The 19,906-nt window shown below is 51.0% G+C and overlaps 1 protein-coding gene and 1 long non-coding RNA gene across 3 annotated transcripts in view; one reads left to right on the top strand and one right to left on the bottom strand.

Moving 5' to 3' along the window:
- The window catches only part of LOC101945903 (uncharacterized), a 49,677-nt gene extending 31,171 nt beyond the window's left edge, over positions 1 to 18,506 (bottom strand). The window contains exon 1 of the long non-coding RNA XR_010602199.1: positions 17,906 to 18,506. This is a non-coding gene — a long non-coding RNA (uncharacterized LOC101945903). The remainder of the gene's footprint in view (positions 1 to 17,905) is intronic.
- TMEM171 (transmembrane protein 171) overlaps positions 16,826 to 19,906 on the top strand; it is a 40,285-nt gene continuing 37,204 nt past the window's right edge. The window contains exon 1 of one of the 2 annotated variants that reach the window (XM_008167516.4): positions 16,826 to 16,920. The gene's annotated coding sequence lies outside the window, so the exon portion shown is untranslated. Of the gene's footprint in view, positions 16,921 to 17,157; positions 17,582 to 19,906 lie in introns of those variants that run through there. The other variant, XM_005288243.5, reaches the window with a different exon arrangement.

The raw sequence follows: 19,906 nt of genomic DNA, 5'->3' as shown, positions 1-19,906 counted from the left end.
AATACATCCTAGAATACTCAAGGAGCTGACTGAGGAGATATCTGAGCCATTAGCTATTTCATCTCTGAAAATTCATGGAAGATGGGAGAGATTCTACAAGACTGGAAGAGGGCAAATATAGTGCCAATCTCTAAATAAGGACAACCTGAGGAATTACAGACCAGTCAGCTTAACTTCAGCACATGAAAAGATAATGGAGCAAATAATCAAGTAATCCATTTGCAAACAGTTAGATGTTAATAAGGTGCTAAGTAACAATCCATATGGGTTTGTAAAGAACAAATCATGTGAAATCAACCTAATAGCTTTCTTTGACAAGGAAACAAGCCCTGTGGATGGGGGGGAAGCAGTATATGTGGTATATCTTAACTTTAGTAAGGTTTTTAATACTGTCTCACATGAGTTCCTCATAAACGAACTAGGGAAATGTAGCCTATATGGAGCTGTTATAAGATGGGTGCATCACTTGTTGGAAAATCATTCCCAAAGCGTAGTTATCCGTGGTTCACAGTCAAACAAGAAGGACCAATTGAGTGGGTCCACAGGGAATGGTTCTGGGTCTGTTCAATATCTTCTTCAATGATTTAGATAATGTCATAGTACATTATAAAGTTTGCGGATGATACCAAGCTGGGAGGGGTTGCAAGTGTTAGGGAGGATAGGATTAAAATTCAAAATGATCTAGGCAAACGGGAGAAATGGTCTGAAGTAAATAGGATCACATTCAATAGGGACAAATGCAAAGTATTCCACTTAGAAAGTAACAATTAGTTGCACATATACAAAATGGGAAATGACTGGCTAGGAAGGAATACTGTGGAAAGGGATCTGGGGATTACAGTGGCTCACAAGCTAAATATGAGTCAACAGTGTAACAATGTTGCAAATCATTCTGGGATATATCAGCAGGATCATTGTAAGCAAGACACAAGAAGTAATTTTACCACTCTACTCCATGCTGATTAGGCTTCAGCTGGAGTATTGTGTCCAGTTCTGGGCACCACATTTCAGAGAAGATCTGGACAAACTGGAAAAAGTCTGGAGGAGAGCAACAAAAATGATTAAAGGTCTAGAAAACATAACCTATGAGGAAAGACAGAAAAAAATGGTTTAGTCTGGAGAAGATAAGACTGAGGGAGGACATAACAGTTTTCAAGTACATAAAAAGTTGTTACAAGGAGGAAGGTGAAAAATTGTTCTCCTTAACCTCCGAGAATGGGACAAGAAGCAATAAAGCTTAAATTCTAGCAAGGGAGATTTAGGTTGAACATTAGGCAAAGCTTCCTAACTGTCAGGGTAGTTAAGTTCTGGAACAAATTGAGTAGGGAGGTTGTGGAATCTCTGTCCTTGGAGGTGTGATAAATGGGGGGGAGGGCAGCTCCCTTTTATGAGCACCCAGCCAGCCAGTTAGTTATAAAGTCCCTCTTCATAGAATATCAGGGTTGGAAGAGACCTCAGGAGGTCATCTAGTCCAACCCCCTGCTCAAAGCAGGGCCAATTCCCAATTAAATCATCCCAGCCAGGGTTTTGTCAAGCCTGATCTTAAAAACCTCTAAGGAAGGCAATTCCACCACCTCCCTAGGCAACCCATTCCAGTGCTTCACCACCCTCCTAGTGAAAAAGTTTTTCCTAATATCCAACCTAAACCTCCCCCACTGCAACTTGAGACCATTACTCCTTGTTCTGTCATCTGGTACCACTAAGAACAGTCTAGATCCTTCCTCTTTGGAACCCCCTTTCAGGTAGTTGAAAGCAGGGCCGGCCTTAGCAAGAGCGAGGCCCGATTCCTGGGGGCGGGGCTTGCCCCCAGGAATTGGGCCCTGCTCGGGCTGGGGTCGCGGGGTTTGGGTCCGAGCCGGAGCCGCTGGGGCCGGGGCCAGGCCGGAGTCGCTCGGCCCGGGCCCGAGCCAGAGCCGCCGGAGCCCGAGCCAGAGCCGCCGGGGCCGGAGGGGCTCGGGCCGGGGCCGCTCGGGCCAGCGCCCCAGGGCCCGAGCCGGGCCGGGGGTGCTCGGCTGGCACTGCTCGGCTGGGGCCAGGGCCGGCGCCCCGGGGCTAGCGCCCCGGGGCCTGAGCCAGAGCCGCCGGGGCCTGAGGTGTTTGGGCCGGGGCCGGGCCGGCACCCCGGGGCCCGAGCCGGGGCTGCTCGGCCGGGGCCGGAGCCGTGGGGCCGTGCTGGGGGTGCTCGGCCGGAACTGGGGCCGCTGCCCCGGGGCCCGAGCCGGGCCGGAGCCAGAGCCGCTCGGGCCGGGGCCGGGGGTGCTCGGCCGGCGCCAGAACTGGGCCGGAGCCGTGGGGCCGGGCCGGCGCCCTCGGCCAGGGCCGGTGCCCTGGGGCCCGTGCTGGGCTGGAGCCGGGGCCGCTCGGCCAGGGCCGGCCTGGGCTGCGCCACGCCACGCCTCCCAGGAGCCCTCCTCACGCCCCCCCCCCCCGCCCCAGCTTACCTATTGCTGCCGCCGCCTGCCCCTTTTCAGACTTCCCGCGAACATCTGATTCGCGGGAAGCAGGGGAGGAGGGGGGAGTGAGCTGGGGGCGGAGTGGACAGCTGCGGGGCCCAATTCAGCCGAATCGGCTGAATCGGCCTAAAGCCGGCCCTGGTTGAAAGCAGCTATCACATCCCCCCTCGTTCTTCTCTTCTGCAGACTAAACAATCCCAGTTCCCTCAGCCTCTCGTCATAAGTCATGTGCTTCAGCCTCCTAATCATTTTTTGTTACCCTCCGCTGGACTCTTTCCAATTTTTCCAAATCCTTCTTGTAGTGTGGGGCCCAAAACTGGACACAGTACTCCAGATAAGGCCTCACCAATGTCAAATAGAGGGGAATGATCACATCCTTCAATCTGCTGGCAATGCCCCTACTTATACAGCCCAAAATGCTGTTAGCCTTCTTGGCAACAAGGGCACACTGTTGACTCATATCCAGCTTCTCATCCACTATAACCCCTAGATCCTTTTCTGCAGAACTGTTGCCTAGCCATTTGGTCCCTAGTCTGTAGCACTGGGTGGGATTCTTCCATCCTAAGTGCAGGACTCTGTACTTGTCCTTGTTGAAATTCATCAGATTGGTTTTGGCCCAATCCTCTAATTTGTCTAGGTCCCTCTGTGTCCTATCCCTACCCTCCAGCATATCTACCACTCCTCCCAGTTTAGTGTCAGCTGCAAACTTGCTTATGGTGCAATCCACGCCATCCTCCAGCTCATTAATGAAGATACTGAACAAAACTGGTCCCAGGACAGCTGTTCTCTGCTTGCTTTACCTGCAAAGAGTTAAAAAGTCCTGACCAAAAGAGCCAATGGGAAGGCTAGAACTTTTTAAAATGGGAGAAAAGCTTTCCCTTTGTCTCTCTGTTGTTCTCTCTGGGCTGAAGAGATGGGGCAGCTGGAATGCTGTGTAAAGTTTGGACCAGGTATGAAAAATCATCGTCCATACCTAGAAGGATTCATTGGGACAGGGAATGTTTAGATAGACATGATTAGGTTTATTTCTTTCATTTTCTGTAAGGCTTGTTGACTTATCTGTGCTAACCCCAGATGCTTTTGTTTTGCTTGTAACTTTTAAGTTGAACCTCAAGAGAGCTATCTTGATGCTTAGTTTTTGTAATTTTTTTTTTTTAAAGATCTAGCAAAAAGCCTAAGTTCTTCTTCGAGCGCTTGCTCATATCGATTCCAGTTAGGTGTGTGTGCGCCGCGTGCACGGTCATCGGAAGATTTTTACCTTCACAACACTCGGTGGGTCGGCTGAGGCGCCCCCTGGAGAGGCACCCTTATGGCGCCGGATATATGCCCCTGCCGACCCAGCGCCCCCTCCGTTCTTTCTTACTGCCCATGACGGTCGTTGGAACTGTGGAGCGCGGCATAGCTGATCTCCGCCTCCCTAGCTCTTTACTCATTGTACTGTAGATAGTTTAGTCTAGTTTTAATAGTTTCAACAGTTACAGTGTAGTTAATAGTAAGTTTTGTAGATAGTGTAGATAGTACTTGGAGGAAACGGGGTTTATCCCCTTCCCTCCTCCCCGGTACCAGGGTCCATGCCTAGGTCTCCGGGTTTCAAGCCTTGCTTAGCCTGTCTCAAGCCAATGCCTATAGGAGACCCCCGCGACTCCTGCTTGAAGTGCCTGGGGGAATCCCATCAACCAGATAAGTGCCGCATTTGTAAGGCTTTCAAGCCTCGGACAAAAAAAAACAGCTCCTAATGGAAGCGGCACTTAGCCCGGTGCCCTCGGCACAGCGCGCAGACCAGATGCCGTTGGTCCAAAGCGCGCCTCCGGCACTGGAACGACCCAGCACCAGCAAAGACTCTTGGCACCAGCTGTCTCCAGCACCAGTACAGACAGGACATCACTCACTGTCTCTGCGGCCCAAGAAGCAGCACAAACCACCTGCTGCTCCTGTGCAGTTGCAGGCGCCGCCTGTGCCCCCACTGGAGCAACGGCCTGCGCCGGACCGCCCCGCAAAGGCTCCAACTCCAGCACCGTCGATTCCGGCGCCGCAAGCACCGTTGAGTCCGGTGCACACAAGCTCCCCGGTGCACACCGTGGTTGAGCTCGGCCTGCCGTCCACTCCGGAGACCTTCTCCACCACTCGCGACTTGATCATGCTGACTGGACCGTCTCACCCTCCGGCACCGCCAGTGCGGACTGTTCCATCCATAGGGAAGCCCACCTTCATGCGAGACAGCTCAGCACCGATCTCGGTCCCAGTCCAGGTCGCGGTCCCGATTCCGCCGATGGTCCCGGTCTCGGCACCGCTCGCAGTCCCGGCACCGATCCCCATCTCGGCACTAGTCGTACTCGCGGCGCTGCTCCGTCTCATGAAGGTCTCCCTCCTAGTATGATCGGTACCGATCCAGCTCCCGCCACTGGTCCCGGCACCGATCGTCTCGCGGCCGATCCCGTCCCCGTCCGGGCCGTAGGTCCTCGTCGAGATCTAGATCGGCCTCCCAGCACCGTTATGACAGTCAGTCCCGATCCCGATTGCAGTACCACTCAAGACCCTGGCACTGGTCTCCAGCTCCCAGGCGCGGGACGGTGCATTGCAGCACGTGCGTTCAGCACTGCCTTGGCCTTCACGACCAAATTCGACGTTGTCCCAAGCGGGGAGTGGCTACCACGTCCAGGGCCAAGACGCGGATGGTGCTAGCCAGGGGCAAGATGAAGGACAGGATCCTGACCAGGGACCCCCGCAATGGTCCTTCTGGACTCCTTGGGCATACCACCAAGCCAAAGGTGTCCCCTCAGGTGCTTCTCGCTCTGCCCATTCGTAGCATCAGGTGCCTGAGGCCACTGTGAGCCGCCCTCCCCCGATAGCCTCGGAGGGGGCTGCCCTGCCATCAGATCAGGCCCATGCCCCTAACATGGTGGGCCTAGGGCAACCGGACCCTCCTCAAACAGACCTTCTCAGGATCCGCTAGTCCCGGGGATGTCGTCCTCATCCTCGCCTAACGAGGCCATGGCGAGCACGTCCTCCTCTGGCCCCACTGCCTATAGATCTTTGTGCACACCAGGAATTGTTACGTAGGGTGGCACAGAACATGAACCTCCAGGTGGAGGTGGTGGAAGTTGAGGATCCGGTGGTGGACATTTTATTGGCCGATGCCCCCACACGTGTAGCCTTACCTTTTATTCGGACCATCCAGGTGAATGCCAATACGATCTGGCAGTCCCCAGTGTCTATTCCTCCCACGGCCAGAGGGGTGGAGAGGAAATGCATGGTGCCCTCTAAGGACTATGAATATTTGTATGTTCACCCCCAACCTTGCTCCCTTGTTGTACGAGGGGGAGAGAGACACTGCCAGCAAGTGCCCGCCCCTAAGTCCAAGGATGCTAGGTGCCTGGATTTATTCGGGCGCAAGATTTATTCAACGGGTGGACTACAGCTTAGGGTAGCTAACCAGCAGGCCCTCCTGAGCCATTATAATTATAACACCTGGAACTCGATGGGGAAGTTCAAGGAGTTGGTTCCCCAGGAGTCCAGGAAGGAGTTTGGGGCCTTGCTAGAAGAAGGCAAGAAAGTGGCAAGGACATCCCTGCAGGCGTCTTTAGACGCGGCGGACTTGGCGGCTAGGACTCTAGCCTCGGGCGTGGCTATAAGTGTCCGGTCTTCCACCAGAGCTGTAGCAGACTATTCAAGACCTGACCTTTGATGGCCGGGGCTATTCTCAGACAAAACGATCCCAGACTTCAGAGTCTGAAGGACAACCGGGCCATCATGCGCTCATTGGGCGTGCATACCCTGGTGACACAACGTAAGCCCTTCTGGCCTCAACCGCAGCGCACCTACCCTAACCCTCGACCGCGGCAAGACTTCGCTAGAAGGCGTGGTCATGGTAATAGGAGGAGACAATCTGGTCCTCAATCAGGCCAGAATCAGGGCCTCCCAAAACCATCGGCGGGGCCCAAGCAAAACTTTTGAAGGTGCGCCCGAGGACGGAGCACCAGTCTCCTTGCCAGGATCCTTTCCCGCCTTTCTTCAACCGCCTCTCCTATTTCCTCCCTGCGTGGTCCTGCATAACGTCAGATCGCTGGGTCCTACGCACGGTGGAAACTGGATACCATCTTCAGTTTGTTTTGCCCCCTCCCCCCTTGCCACCCTCCCTCCCCGTCCCTCTTCAGGGACCCCTCTCATGAGCAACTCCTCTTACAGGAGGTACAGGCGCTCCTGTCTGTCGGAGTGGTGGAAGAGGTCCCAAAGGATTTGAGGGGCAGGAGTTTTTACTCCCATTACTTCCTAATCCCCAAGGCAAAAGGGGGAACTACAGCCCATCCTGGACCTGCGCGAACTCAACAAATTAATGGTAAAGTTGAAGTTCCGCATGGTTTCCCTGGGGACCATTATCCCTTCCCTGGATCCTGGAGACTGGTACGCCGCCCTCGACATGAAGGACGCGTACTTCCACATAGCAGTTTACCCGCCGCACAGGCGATTCCTTTGCTTTTTGGTCAACTAGCAGCATTTCCAATTTACCGTTCTTCCCTTCGGCCTATCCGCAGCACCAAGGGTCTTCACAAAGTGTATGGCTGTTGTAGCGGCCTTGCTCCGCTGACATCGGATCCCGTACCTCGACGACTGGCTCATTCGCGGTCGTTCCGAACTACAGGTGCAGTCTCATGTTCAGTTCGTCATGAGCTTGTTCAGGCAACTGGACTTGCTGCTCAACACCGAAAAGTCCACTTTGGAGCCAACCCAAAGAACAGACTTCATTGGGGCGATCCTGGACTCTAATCTCGCCAGGGCGTGCCTACCACAGGTCCGCTTCTAGTCCACGATGACCATTATTCACGGCCTCCAAAACTTCCCGACTTTGACAGCACGCGCGTGCCTCGGTCTTCTGGGCCACATGGCCTTGTGCGCCTTCGTGACCAGACATGCCAGACTACGCCTCCGTCCACTTCAGATCTGGCTCTCATCAGTGTACTGTCCAGGCCGAGACAGTTTGGACACAGTACTCATGGTGCCGACGGAGATCTTATTGTCTCTGGGTTGGTGGCAAAACCCCAGCTTTGTTTGTGCGGGGATGCCATTCCATGCCCCACAGCCCTCTCTAGTCCTGACCATGGACGTGTCATCTCTGGGCTGGGGCGCTCACCTCGTGGACCTTTGCACACGAGGTCTTTGGTCTGCACAAGAAATAAGCCTGCACATCAACGTCAGGGAACTGAGAGCAGTACGCCTGGCATGTCAGGTATTGCGCAAACACCTTCAGGGCTGTTGTGTCACAATCTTCACAGACAACACAACGGCCATGTTTTACGTCAACAAGCAAGGCGGAGCGCAGTCGTCCCTCCTCTGTCAGGAAGCCATACACCTCTGGGAATTTTGCATAGCCCACTCAATCGACCTAGTGGCATCGTTTCTCCCAGGAGTCCAGAACACCTTGGCAGATCGCCTCAGTAGGTCCTTCCTGGCTCACGAGTAGTTAATACGTCCGGACGTTATCCATTCTGTTTTCTGGAAGTGGGGATTTCCCCACATAGACCTTTTTGCCTGTTGCGAGAATCTGAAGTGCCAGGTGTTCTGCTCTCTCCAGGGACGCTCCCCGGGCTCCCTGTCGGACGCCTTCTTGATACCGTGGAAAGACCACCTGCTCTATGCCTTCCTCCGTTCCCGTTGGTCCAAAAGGTCCTTCTCAAGTTACGCAGAGACAAGGCCTTCTTAATCTTGATCGCTCCAGCGTGGCCCAGACAGCATTGGTACACCACACTTCTCAATCTGTGGGTGACCAAACCAATTCCTCTACCATTGTGGCTGGATCTGATCACTCAAGAACACGGCAGGTTATGTCATCCGGACCTGCAGTCCCTCTATCTCACAGCATGGATGCTGCATAGCTAACTCAATCTGAACTGCGTTGCTCCAGTTCAGTGCAGCAAGTACTCTTGGGTAGCAGAAAGCCCTCCACTAGGTCCACATACCTGGCCTAATGGAAGCGCTTCTCCTGCTGGTGTGCCCTGAGCAATACTGTCCCTCTGGAGGTGCCAGTACCTACCATCCTAGAGTATCTCTGGTCCCTGAAACAGCAAGGCCTAGCTTTCTCATTCATCAGAGTACACCTAGCAGCGATTTCAGCCTTCCACCCTGGCGAAAACGGGTGCTCAGTTTTCTCCAATCCCATGGTCAGCAGGTTCAAGGGTTTGGAACGTCTGTACCCGCAAATTCATCATCTGGCCCCTACGTGGGACCTCAATCTGTTCCTATCTAGACTCATGGGTGCCCCCTTTGAGCCAATGGCCACCCGCTCGCTTTGTACCTTTCCTGGAAAACAGCTTTCCTCATTGCTATCACATCAGCGAGACGAGTGTCAGAACTTTGGGCCCTCACATCGGACCCGCCGTATACGGTGTTCCATAAGGACAAGATACAGCTGCGACCACACCCCACCTTCCTCCCTAAGGTGGTATCTGCCTTCCACGTCTTCCTCCCGGTCTTCTTTCCGAAGCCACATGCTTCGCGACGAGAGCAACAGCTACGTTCCCTAGATGTTCGTAGGGCTCTCATCTTTTACATCGAACGAACAAAACCTTTTAGGAAGATGTCCCAGTTGTTCGTAGCGGTGGCAGACCGGATGAAGGGCCTCCCGGTCTCCTCACAGTGAATCTCGTCTTGGATTACATCATGCATCCGTGCATGCTATAACTTGGCTGGTGTCCCAACTACCCACCTCACTGCCCATTCTATCGGGCTCAAGCTTCATCTTCTACCTTTCTGGCTCATGTGCCCATACAAGAGATCTGTAGGGCAGCAACTTGGTCATCCGTGCATACCTTCGCTTCCCACTATGCAATAGTGCAGCAGTCCAGGGATGATGCGGCATTTGGTTCAGCGGTCCTTCACTCCGCGACCTCTGACTCCAACCCCACCACTTAGGTAAGGCTTGGGAGTCACCTAATTGGAATCTATATGAGCAAGCACTCAAAGAAGAAAAGACGGTTACTCACCTTTAACTGTTGTTCTTCGAGATGTGTTGCTCATATCCATTCCAAACCCACCCTCCTTCCCCACTGTCGGAGTAGCTGGCAAGAAGGAACTGAGGGGGTGCTGGGTCGGCAGGGGCATATATCCGGCGCCATAAGGGCGCCACTCCAGGGGGCGTCTCAGCTGACCCACCGAGTGTTGCTAGGGTAAAAATCTTCCGACGATCGTGCACTCGGCGCACGCACACCTAATTGGAATGGATACGAGCAACACATCTCGAAGAACAACAGTTACAAAGGTGAGTAACTGTCTGTTCCACGCGTATTTCCTTTTGGGGGGGGAGGTTAATAAAATTTACCTTTTTTTAAGAACAGGATTGGAGTTTTGGTGTCCTAAGAGGTTTCTGCACATGTTGTTTAATTAGCTGGGGGCAACAGCTAATTTCCCTTCCCTCCCCCCCTTCTCAGCTCTTCCCCAGAGGGGGTCTGTGAAAGGGCTTGAGGGTACCCCACAGGAAGGAATTCCCAAGTGAGCCTTCCTGGGTCCCAAGGGGTTTTTTTGCATTTGGGTGATGGCAGCATCTACCCATCCAAGGTCAGAGAGAAACTGTCAGAGAGAAACTGTGACCTTGGGAGTTTAATACCAGCCTGGAGTGGCCAGTATTAATTTTTAAAATCCTTGCGGGCCCCCCACCTTCTGCACTCAAAGTGCCAGAATGGGGAATCAGCCTTAACAGGAGGTTTTTAATAACAGGTTAGACAAACACCAGTCAGGGATGGTCTAGATATTACTTAGTCCTGCCTTGAGTGCCGGGGATTGGACTAGATGACCTATTGAGGTCCCTTCCAGTCCCACACTTCTGATTCTCTAACCTCACTCTTAAGTTCTTACCCAGGGTGGTCTGAACTTTCATTTGAATCAATCTACATGCCTTCTAGTGTTCTTCCCCACACCTTATTTGACTTCTGGAGAAACCACACTTCACATGCCGGATGTCTTGAGAGCACTCTCCTACTATCTCCAAAGTACAAAGCCTTTCCACAAGTCATTTAGGCTATTTGTAATGTTTGGAGACAAGTCTAAAAGGCAGGCTATTTCAATCCAAAGACTCTTGAAATGGGTATCAGATTGCATAAAGATAGTCTATAAACTAAATAAATTAGATCCACCTTCTCATATTAAAGAATGCTCTAGTAGGGCCCAAGGAACATTTCTGTATCAGAAAATGTGCAGGGGTGCAGCTTAGAACTCAGTGCATATTTTTATTCAGCACTCCTCACTAGTTGTAGCTACAAGGGTAAACAGTGAGGTGGCAAAATTTGAAGATGATACAAAATTACTAAAAATAAGACCCAGGCAGACTGTGAAGAGCTACAAAAGGATCTCTCAAAACTGGGTGACTGGGCAACAAAATGGCAGATGAAATTTAATGTTGATAAATGCAAAGTGATGCACATTGAAAAGTATAATCCCAACTATACATATAAAATGATGGGGTCTAAATTAGCTGTTACCACTCAAGAAAAAGATCTTGGAGTCATTGTGGATAGTTCTCTGAAAACATCCAGTCAATGTGCAGCGGCAGTCAAAAAAGCTAACAGAATGCTGGGAATAATTAAGAAAGGGATAGATAATAAGACAGAAAATAACATGTTGCCTCTATATGAACCCATGGTACACCCATATCTTGAATACTGTGTGCAGATGTGGTCACCACATCTCAAAAAGATATATTGGAATTGGAAAAGGGCAACAAAAATCATTAGGAGTATGGAATGGCTTCCATATGAGGAGAGATTAAAAAGATTGAGACTTTTCAGCTTGGAAAAGAGACGGCTAAGGGGAGATACGATTGAGGTCTATAAAATCATGACTGGTGTAGAGAAAGATAAGGAAATGTTGTTTACTACTTCTCATAACACAAGAACTAGGAGTCACCCAATGAAATTAACAGGCAACAGGTTTAAAACAAATGAAGTATTTCTTCACAGTGCACAGTCAACTTGTGGAACTCCTTGTCAGAGGATGTTATGAAGGCCAAGACCATAACAGGGTTCAAAAAAAGCACTAGATAAATTCATGGAGGATAGGTCCATCAATGGCTATTAGCCAGGATGGGCAGGAATAGTGGCCCTAGCCTGTTTGCCAGAAGCTGGGAATGAGTGACAGAGGATGGATCACTTGATGATTACCTGTTCTGTTCATTCTCTCTGGGGCACCTGGCACTGGCCACTGTCAGAAGAAAGGATACTGGAATAGATGGACCTTTGGTCGGACCCAGTAGGGCCATTCTTAAGTTCTGAAACCCAGTTTGGGAGGCAGACTTATCCTGTCTTTATTTAAATAGAGCTCCTAACAGCCACTTCCTTAGGGAGAGAACAGCTGCTAACCAATCTCTTAGGGCTTGTCTACGTTACAAAATTAAGTCGACTTAAGTCAACGTACAGCCGTTGCAGCAATTAAAGCAGTGATTCACATCCACACTTGCTCCTTCTGTCAGTGGTGCACATCCTCACCAGGAGCGCTTCCACCAACTGAAGTGGGATACTGACAGCTAGAGCCCAGCAGCCCTGGTGGGGCTCACATCTGTCCCCTATCACTGACAGCTGCCCCAGTGCTGACAACTGCTAACGACAGCCAGATGCGGGCTCATAGCTGGGCCCCCTCTGCCCCGGTGCTCACAACCTGCCCTATTCAGCCAGGTGCGGGGTTCATAGCTGGAGGTAAATGTGGAGTTATGTCAGCGTAGCGGGGGACTTACTTTGGCAGAAGCAGCATTCTAGTGTAGACACTGACATAATTAGGTTGACTTAAACGGTCTTGCGTCAACCTAACTCTGATCCCCCTGGACCCCACACCAAGCAGCCTGCACTCAGACTGCCCCACACAGAACCATCTCACCGACACCTAGATTCCCCCCCCCCAAGCCCCTCCACACTTGGATTCTCTCAGGTTGAGCCTGCCCACTCACACCTGGTGTGCCTGGCATGGAGGGGCATGGCACCGGGGCGTTTCTTGGGTAGCCCCAGCCCATGCACTGTTTCAGGCTTGGGTGCAGCCTCAATGCTGAGTCTGTGTACAGGGGGGCTGCAGGGCAGCCATTGGCCTCTGCTCCCCACTGCCCTGCTGGAGCCTCCACATTTATTTATTGACCAAATAAAATTTGCAGAATTTTAAAATATTGTGTGCAGAATTTTTTTTGGTGCAAAATATTTAATTTTTTTGGTACAGAATTCCCTCAGGAGTAATGAATATCACACAGAGTGCTCTGCATTCTGCACTGACCAATAATTGAATTCATATCCATTTTGAGGTCCTTGAGTTCCTCTTGAAAGCCTTGAAAGAGTTAGGGTCATGTTGAGTCAGGAAATGTCTGTCTCTTTGCTCCCCAGTCTACTTGCTCCCTCAGCAGGGAAACTTCATCTGACCGAGTCCAGACTTCAACTTGTGATTGCCAGGACCCAGAGTGATCTATATGAAAGGCCTTCAATTATGGAACGAAATTCTGCAGCAAACCAGATGTAATAAAGGTGTAACACATAGGAGTACTGGTAAAAGGCTGATCATTTCCTGGTCCCATTCACATGACAGCTCAGGGTTGCAAAAGGCTTTACCACTGTCACATGGCAAGGCTCCAATAAAGCTGTTTACATCATCATCATCATCATCATCTGCCAGGAATCTGTTTGCTCGCTCTTCTGGTGGAATTTATTGTCAGAGAAGACGTGGTCATGTATTACTTCCTTCAGGGCATGAACATTTAGGATGTTTTGAAGGAGAGAGCCTCGTTGGTTTTGTTTAAATATTTTCAGTTTCTCCCGCAGGACTGACTTTTAAGGGTGGCTGTGGAATATAGCCTTGGTGCAAATGTACAGTATCCCTGTGAACTTGGCTTGTTGCCAGCCACTATATTTGCAATCCAACATTCTCTCCTACTTGCACTGTGGGCAATGGTTTCACATTCCTGTTGTAAAAAGAACAGGAGTACTTGTGGCACCTTAGAGACTAACAGATTTATTAGAGCATAAGCTTTTGTGGACTACAGCCCACTTCTTCGGATGCTGTAGTCCACGAAAGCTTATGCTCTAATAAATCTGTTAGTCTCTAAGGTGCCACAAGTACTCCTTTTCTTTTTGCGGATACAGACTAACACGGCTGCTACTCTGATTCCTGTTGTAGTATTTCTTCTGTTCCAACTTCCTGGCACATAGCTCATTTGTAACTACTTCAGGGTTAATTATGTTTGGTTCAAACAGATTGGTGAATGTTGACACTGAAGTTTTTGTCCTGCTCATGAATCTCTGAATTGGTTAGTCTAGTGAAGTATATTTTGATATTCTAGCATTACCAAGTATAGATCTGCAATTTACAGTATGTTGCTACAGTTTTACTTGATGTTTTCTGCACCAGTTCTATTTCAAAGAAATTTGAGTAGTAGTCTACTATTAAAAGACAAAGTTTCCAATTTAATTCAGAAAGATTTGCTCCAATCTCAAGTGGTTTCAGACTTTTCTTTTGAATCCTGTTTTCCTAACAGTATTGCAGATTTCACACTTTGGATAGGTTTTCTTTGATGGCAGCATTCATATCAGGCCAGAATAGAACTGTTGCACTTTCTAACACCCATACAGGCACTATGGATTATTCTTAGCATTTCTAAATTCATGGTGTGTGGTATTATGATATCATGAACTTTGTACAGAATCTCACCATATGCAGTAATTGTACCATTATAGCCCTAGTACATGTTTACGGTTGGAAACATTAGGGCTTTTTCTATTGACCATCAATCTAGAATTGCTTTATCAAGCTGATTGGGTCATTTTGCATTTCTTGTCTGAACTTCTGAAATTTTGTTTGAGAAATGGGTGGTGAATAACATCCTGGGATTGGGGCTGTCTCTTTTTGTTTATACAATGCCTAGCACAGTGGCACCCTGGCCTCTACGTACTATCACAATACAAATAATTTCAAACTTCTCTTTCAACAGGACTTTGTTCTCACTATTTATAAGCACTCTTGTATTTCTAAGAAGCTCCTTTCCAAGTCTGTATCTCACAGTTAATGAGTATCTCTGTAGTTTCATAATTTTATTTTAAGTCTAAGAATTGCTTTGCAGGGCGGTTTCTGCAAATATTGAATTGATGTTCATTAAGTAAACACTGGTCAGTCTGTGCACTGAATGAGGTAGGGTGAATATGTATGTGAACATGTAATTAAATACGCTATAGAATGATGTATATGCACAAGACGACTGAATTATGGTTGCACAGACAACTTGTCCCAGTCCTATCTCTTTCCCCACCCCGGCTCCTTGTCCCAGTCCCATTCTCCTCATCTAGCCATCCCAGTCTCCACCCCTTGGGCTTCTCATCCCAGTTGGAATCTCCCCTTGGGGTTCTCTGTCCCATTCTTCTTGCCCAACCATTCCTAGTTCCCTCCACCTACCTGTTTTCCACAAGCTCCTTGCCCAGACAGTCCCATCCCCACCTTCCAGTTCTTCATCAGATATCTCCCCACAACTGGCCTTCAGTTGCCCCCACCCACAATTCCCTGTCCTAAGTGACTCCTAATACCAGTCTCTCTCCCCAGACTCCTAATCTAATCAGTCCCCCCCCCCCCACACACACACACACACCCTTTCCTGGCTCCTTGTCGCAATCTCTTCACCCAGCCAGTGCCAGTTCCCATCCCATACCCTGGTTCCTCTCTTTCCTCTAACCCCACTGATTCCCAGTCCTAGTCTCCTTGATGTGTCAGCCCCAGTCTCCACACCAAGCTCTTCATCCAATCTCAGTCTCTCCTTCACCTACTGGCTCCCACTCCCCCCATAGCCCTTCCCAGCTGCTAGTCTTCTTACCCACTCACTCTCAGTCCCCTCCCCCACTTCCTTTCTTGGTTCCCAGTCCTCTTACCCAGTCACTCCCAGTGTCTCTTCAGTTGGCTCCCAGTCCCAATCTTCTCACAAGCTCTGTTTCTCACTTCCTCACCCCGGTCGGTCCAGCTCTTGTCCCCACTGTATTGGGATCAAGAAGCTTCCTCTTCTACATTGCCTAGACCCAGAGGCAGAGAGAGCACAGCAGAAAGTCTCCCTGTTCTCATTTCCAGTGCCTGGATCCAAACCCAACACAGCCCAGAGATGCAATTGCAGGGAGAGTTCTGTTTCACCTTGGCTGAAACATGCTTAGCAAAGACAGAATCTTCAAAGATTTTAGCTGTTAAGTTCTAGCAAGTGTCTGATCATGTACAAACTGCAATTTCTCAAAGGCTTATGAACTGGCCAAATTTGGAAGATTATCATAGGCATGTCACTGACACAAAGGCCACCCCCCCTGCAAAACTCCAAGTCCCTGCTCCAAAGCATGGTGGCTCTAACGCGTTTCCAGACAAAGGTCACCAGCATTTTTTAACATGAACAAAATAGATTTAGGCTTGGCAGGATTTGATATAAATTAGAGATGTCTGTAAACATCCATTTTTCAGCCAACATTCCAAAATCTCTCAACAAAAAAAATCTCCATCAGTAACAGCCCCTATACCTTAAACCTACAGGGACTGAGTGTCACTGCAGCATCAGAGAGCCCTCTGCAGCCCTTCTGGCAAGAGAGAGAGGCAGCAGGACCATGACAGCAGAGCTGCAGAGGGCTTCCTGCACACCTGTGGGGCCAATGACACTGGATCCCTGCAGGTGCAAGGAAGGCTATGGTCCTGGCCAGGTAGACAGAAGATTCCTGGGCTAGCACTGCAAGGAGTGAAACTAGTTCTTGGCTGTGGGGGAGGCCACCCTGCTGCTGAATGGCTCCTGATCAGGCTCATCCTTCTCATTGCAGAAGTTTCTGTTCTGCCAGGATGTCCTTCCTACACCTTGTGCTAGCAAGGATCGGGTGCCACCAGCCCTTTGGCACCTGATCCTTGCTAGCACAAGGTGTAGGAAGGACATCCTGGGCTGGGCAGAGAGCCCTGCAGCACCATTGTCAGCACTGCCCTATCCCTAATCCCAACCCTATCCCACTTAGTTTCCCACACCTGTGAAAATAAAAAGCTAAAAATTTATATTAATCATCAAAATTGCAAAACAAAAATAAGAACTAAAGTCTGCTAAACCTAAATATATTTTTCCCTAGCCTCACTCTTGGAAATGGCTGAATACCCCTTTTAGCTTTCCAAAAAAAAAAAAAAATCCACCAGATGGTCAAAGTCTGGCACAATTATAAGGAACTGAAACCAGGGTCTTATAATGAGAAGGGTGGGGTACAATAGTAGGTTATGCTACTCCTCCTGCTGATAATAAATTACTCTCTAGCCATTTTCAGGCACTTTTGTATTTTTCTCCTAGCTGGCTTTAAAATACCCCTGTGTGTTTGCTCCTCAGTTACGCAGCTGGGAAATCTCCCATCTTCCCTGACTAGAAATAGTTTGCTTAGAAGTGTGTTCTAACCAGTTTTAGGGAGTGCAACCAGGAAGAGCTCTTCAGCTCAGCCTCCCCTTCCCTTCAGACAATCACGGAGAACAGGTACTTTGGCTTTAGGCTGTAAAGCACTGCGCAGGTTAGGCAAACAGGCTGGTCTGGGTTTACTGGTTGGTCCTAACCCAGCGCAGGGAGTTGGACTTGAGGACTTATCCAGGTCCCTTCCAGCTGTACTGCCCTGTGTGTATTATTAACTCACTCCCATGGGAGTGTCCATACTCCTGCCCTGCCGTTGCGGGGGGGGGGAGGGGCTCTCGGTCCGGCTCTACATTGCACCTGTGGGGTGGGGGTAGGGAATCTGCCCCCGGGAATTTCGGGTCCCTGCATGCCGGCCTGTGGCTAGGCTGGTCACTGCGCTGGCGCCGCCACGACCTCTGTGACCTGGCCGCCCTGCCTCTGCCCCTGCCCCTCCCGCCATGGGAGCCGCTGGGCCCGGCCCGTCTGCGCTTCCCCTACGCCCCGCGGCTGCCGCCTCTCTCGGGCTGCGAGGAGACGCGGGGCGGGGGTTGGCGCCGGCCGCTGCGCCCAAGGTCGCAGAAGGTGCCAGCCAGAGCCGGCCCAGGCACGTCAGCACCGCCTGGCCCCGAGCCCGCAGCCAGCGCCGCCCATCGCTCCCTGGGCGCTGCCTCAGTTACTTAAATAGCGGCTCCCGCCGCCGGGCCGGCCAGCATGAGCCCGGCGCGCTGCCACACCGCCGTCTCCGCAGGTAAGAGCCGCCGCAGCCCCCCCGGGCTGTGCCAGGGCCGGGAAGCGGGCGGATCACACAACCCCAGAGCAGCGGGAGCCCCGGGATCCGGCGCTGCCGAGACTGGGGGCGGCTGGAGCCGGCGGGGATGGGCGAATTAGAAACAGCGGGGAGCAGGGTCCGTTCCCCCCGAGGGAGGGGCTCAGCCTGAGCAAACCTTCCCCCTCCCCCGGCTGCATTGGGGGTGGGGACAGGCTGAGTGTCTCCCTTCTACGCCGCCTTTTCCAACCAAGTTCTGCTCCTTCGGGGCCCTGCGCTTGGGGCTTGTCGCCATCGGGGTTTTACCTGGCGTCAGTGAAGCGGCGTTAGCAGGTTGGGAAGGGCTGTGTAGCCCCCCTGCAACCTGCCTTCTACGCTGTGTGCGGAGCTTTGCGGGTTAACCTAGGCCGACGTTTCTCAAATGCAGCAACCCCAGCAGCCTGCTTCCACCAGGGGCTTTTCCTGCGGCGGACTGGGCGGGGCAAAGCAGCGGCCCCTCCCCTGGGGCCGCCAGCAGGGGTTGGGCCCTGCCCCCCTCAGGAGCCACAAACCCTGGAGGCAGCAGGGCTTGGGCTTGCACTCAGGTGCGGCAGGCATTGGGCTCTGGCCCCGGCCCCAGGCTCATCATTTGGCCCCTGGGCATGCAGCGGGCTCCTGCTATGGGCTCTGACCACAGGGCTTCCGGGCTCTGACTGTGGGACTTCTGGTTCTGTCCTTGGGCTTTGACTGTGGGGCTTCGGGCTCCATCTCTGGGCTTCAACCACATGGCAGTGGGCTCCAGCGGCACGGTTTTGGTCTCTGGCCATGGGATCCAGCCCCAGTCTCCCATTGCCCCTGGCCCCCACTGGGTCCTCCAGCCCCAGGTTTCAGCCACAGGCCCCAATGTTCATTTTTCTGGGAGGGGGGTGCTCTTCCACCTCGAGGCTCAGCCCCCACTCTGCCCCTTCCCTTAAGGCCCCACCTCTTCCTGTCCCCTTCTGCCCCTCCCCCCCAGCAGCTCCCGCCCTCTGCCGAACAGCTGATCAGCAAGTGGCTGGTGGGTGCTGAGCACCCACTATTTTTTTTCTGTAGGTGCTCCAGCCCTGGAGCACCCATGGAGTTGGCACCTATGGTTTCAGCTGCACGCTCCATTCCCCGGCTGCATGGTGGCAGGCACCTGGCTCCAGCCACTGGGCTTCAGGCTCTGGCACCCAGCTGTGTGACGGTGGGAGCCAGCCCCAGGCTACCCCCTGATGTCCCCATTGCACCTGGCCCATGCTGCATCCTCCAGCCCCCATGCCTGACTGTCTGGCTATAGGGTTCCGGTCCCCGGGCTCCCCCCCATCACTTGCCCCCGCGGGCTTCCCCAGTGCCAGAAGGGACCATTATGATCGTCTAGTCCAGGGGTTCTCAAACTGGGGGGTGGGACCCCTCAGGGGGTTGCGAGGTTATTACATGGGGGGTCATGAGCTGTCAGCCTCCACCCCAAACCCCGCTTTGCCTCCAGCATTTATAATGGTGTTAAATATATAAAAAAGTATTTTTTAATTTATAAGGCAGGGGGATTGCACTCAGATGCTTGCTATGTGAAAGGGGTCACCAGTACAAAAGTTTGAGAATCACTGATCTAGTCTGACCTTCTGTATAACGCAAGCCATAGAACTTCCCCAGAATAATTCCTAGAACATATATCTCAGAAAAGCATCCAATCTTGATTTTCAAATTGTCAGTGAAGGCAAATCCATCACAATATTTGCCAAATTGTTTCAATGGTCTGAATTTCCCTAGCTTCAACTTCCAGCCATTGGATTGTTATGCCTTTCTCTGCTAGATTGAAAAGGCCATTATTAAATATTTGAACTGATTGGTTTTGGTCATCATGTAATTCAAGATTTTAGAACTAGAGGATTTCATCTTCTCACACCTTTCCTCCTTTTTTTTTTTTTCAACTCCCAATTGGTTTCTTAACTTTGAATGAACTTGTCATTGAATTGAACTACTTGAATAAACTGAGATAAATAAAATGTTCCCTCTGCTCCTGCAAAAGAGATTACTGCTGTAAAAATGCAATTTAACACTTTTAACAAATTCTGGTTCCAGGTGCTTAGCTAGTAAACTGGATCAGTTGTTTGTAGGGCTGTCAAGTGATTTAAAAAAATTAATCGTGCCATTAAAAAAAATAGAATACCATTTATTTAAATATTTTTGGATGTTTTCTACATTTTCAAATATATTGGTTTCAATTACAACACAGAATATAAAGTGTACAGTGCTCACTTTATATTTATTTTTGATTACAAGTGTTTGCACTGTCAAAAGACAAAAGAA

The sequence above is a fragment of the Chrysemys picta genome, chromosome 6 (assembly GCF_011386835.1).
Source record: "Chrysemys picta bellii isolate R12L10 chromosome 6, ASM1138683v2, whole genome shotgun sequence".
NCBI lineage: Eukaryota > Metazoa > Chordata > Testudines > Emydidae > Chrysemys > Chrysemys picta.
This window is presented reverse-complemented; position numbering and strand designations above follow the sequence as displayed.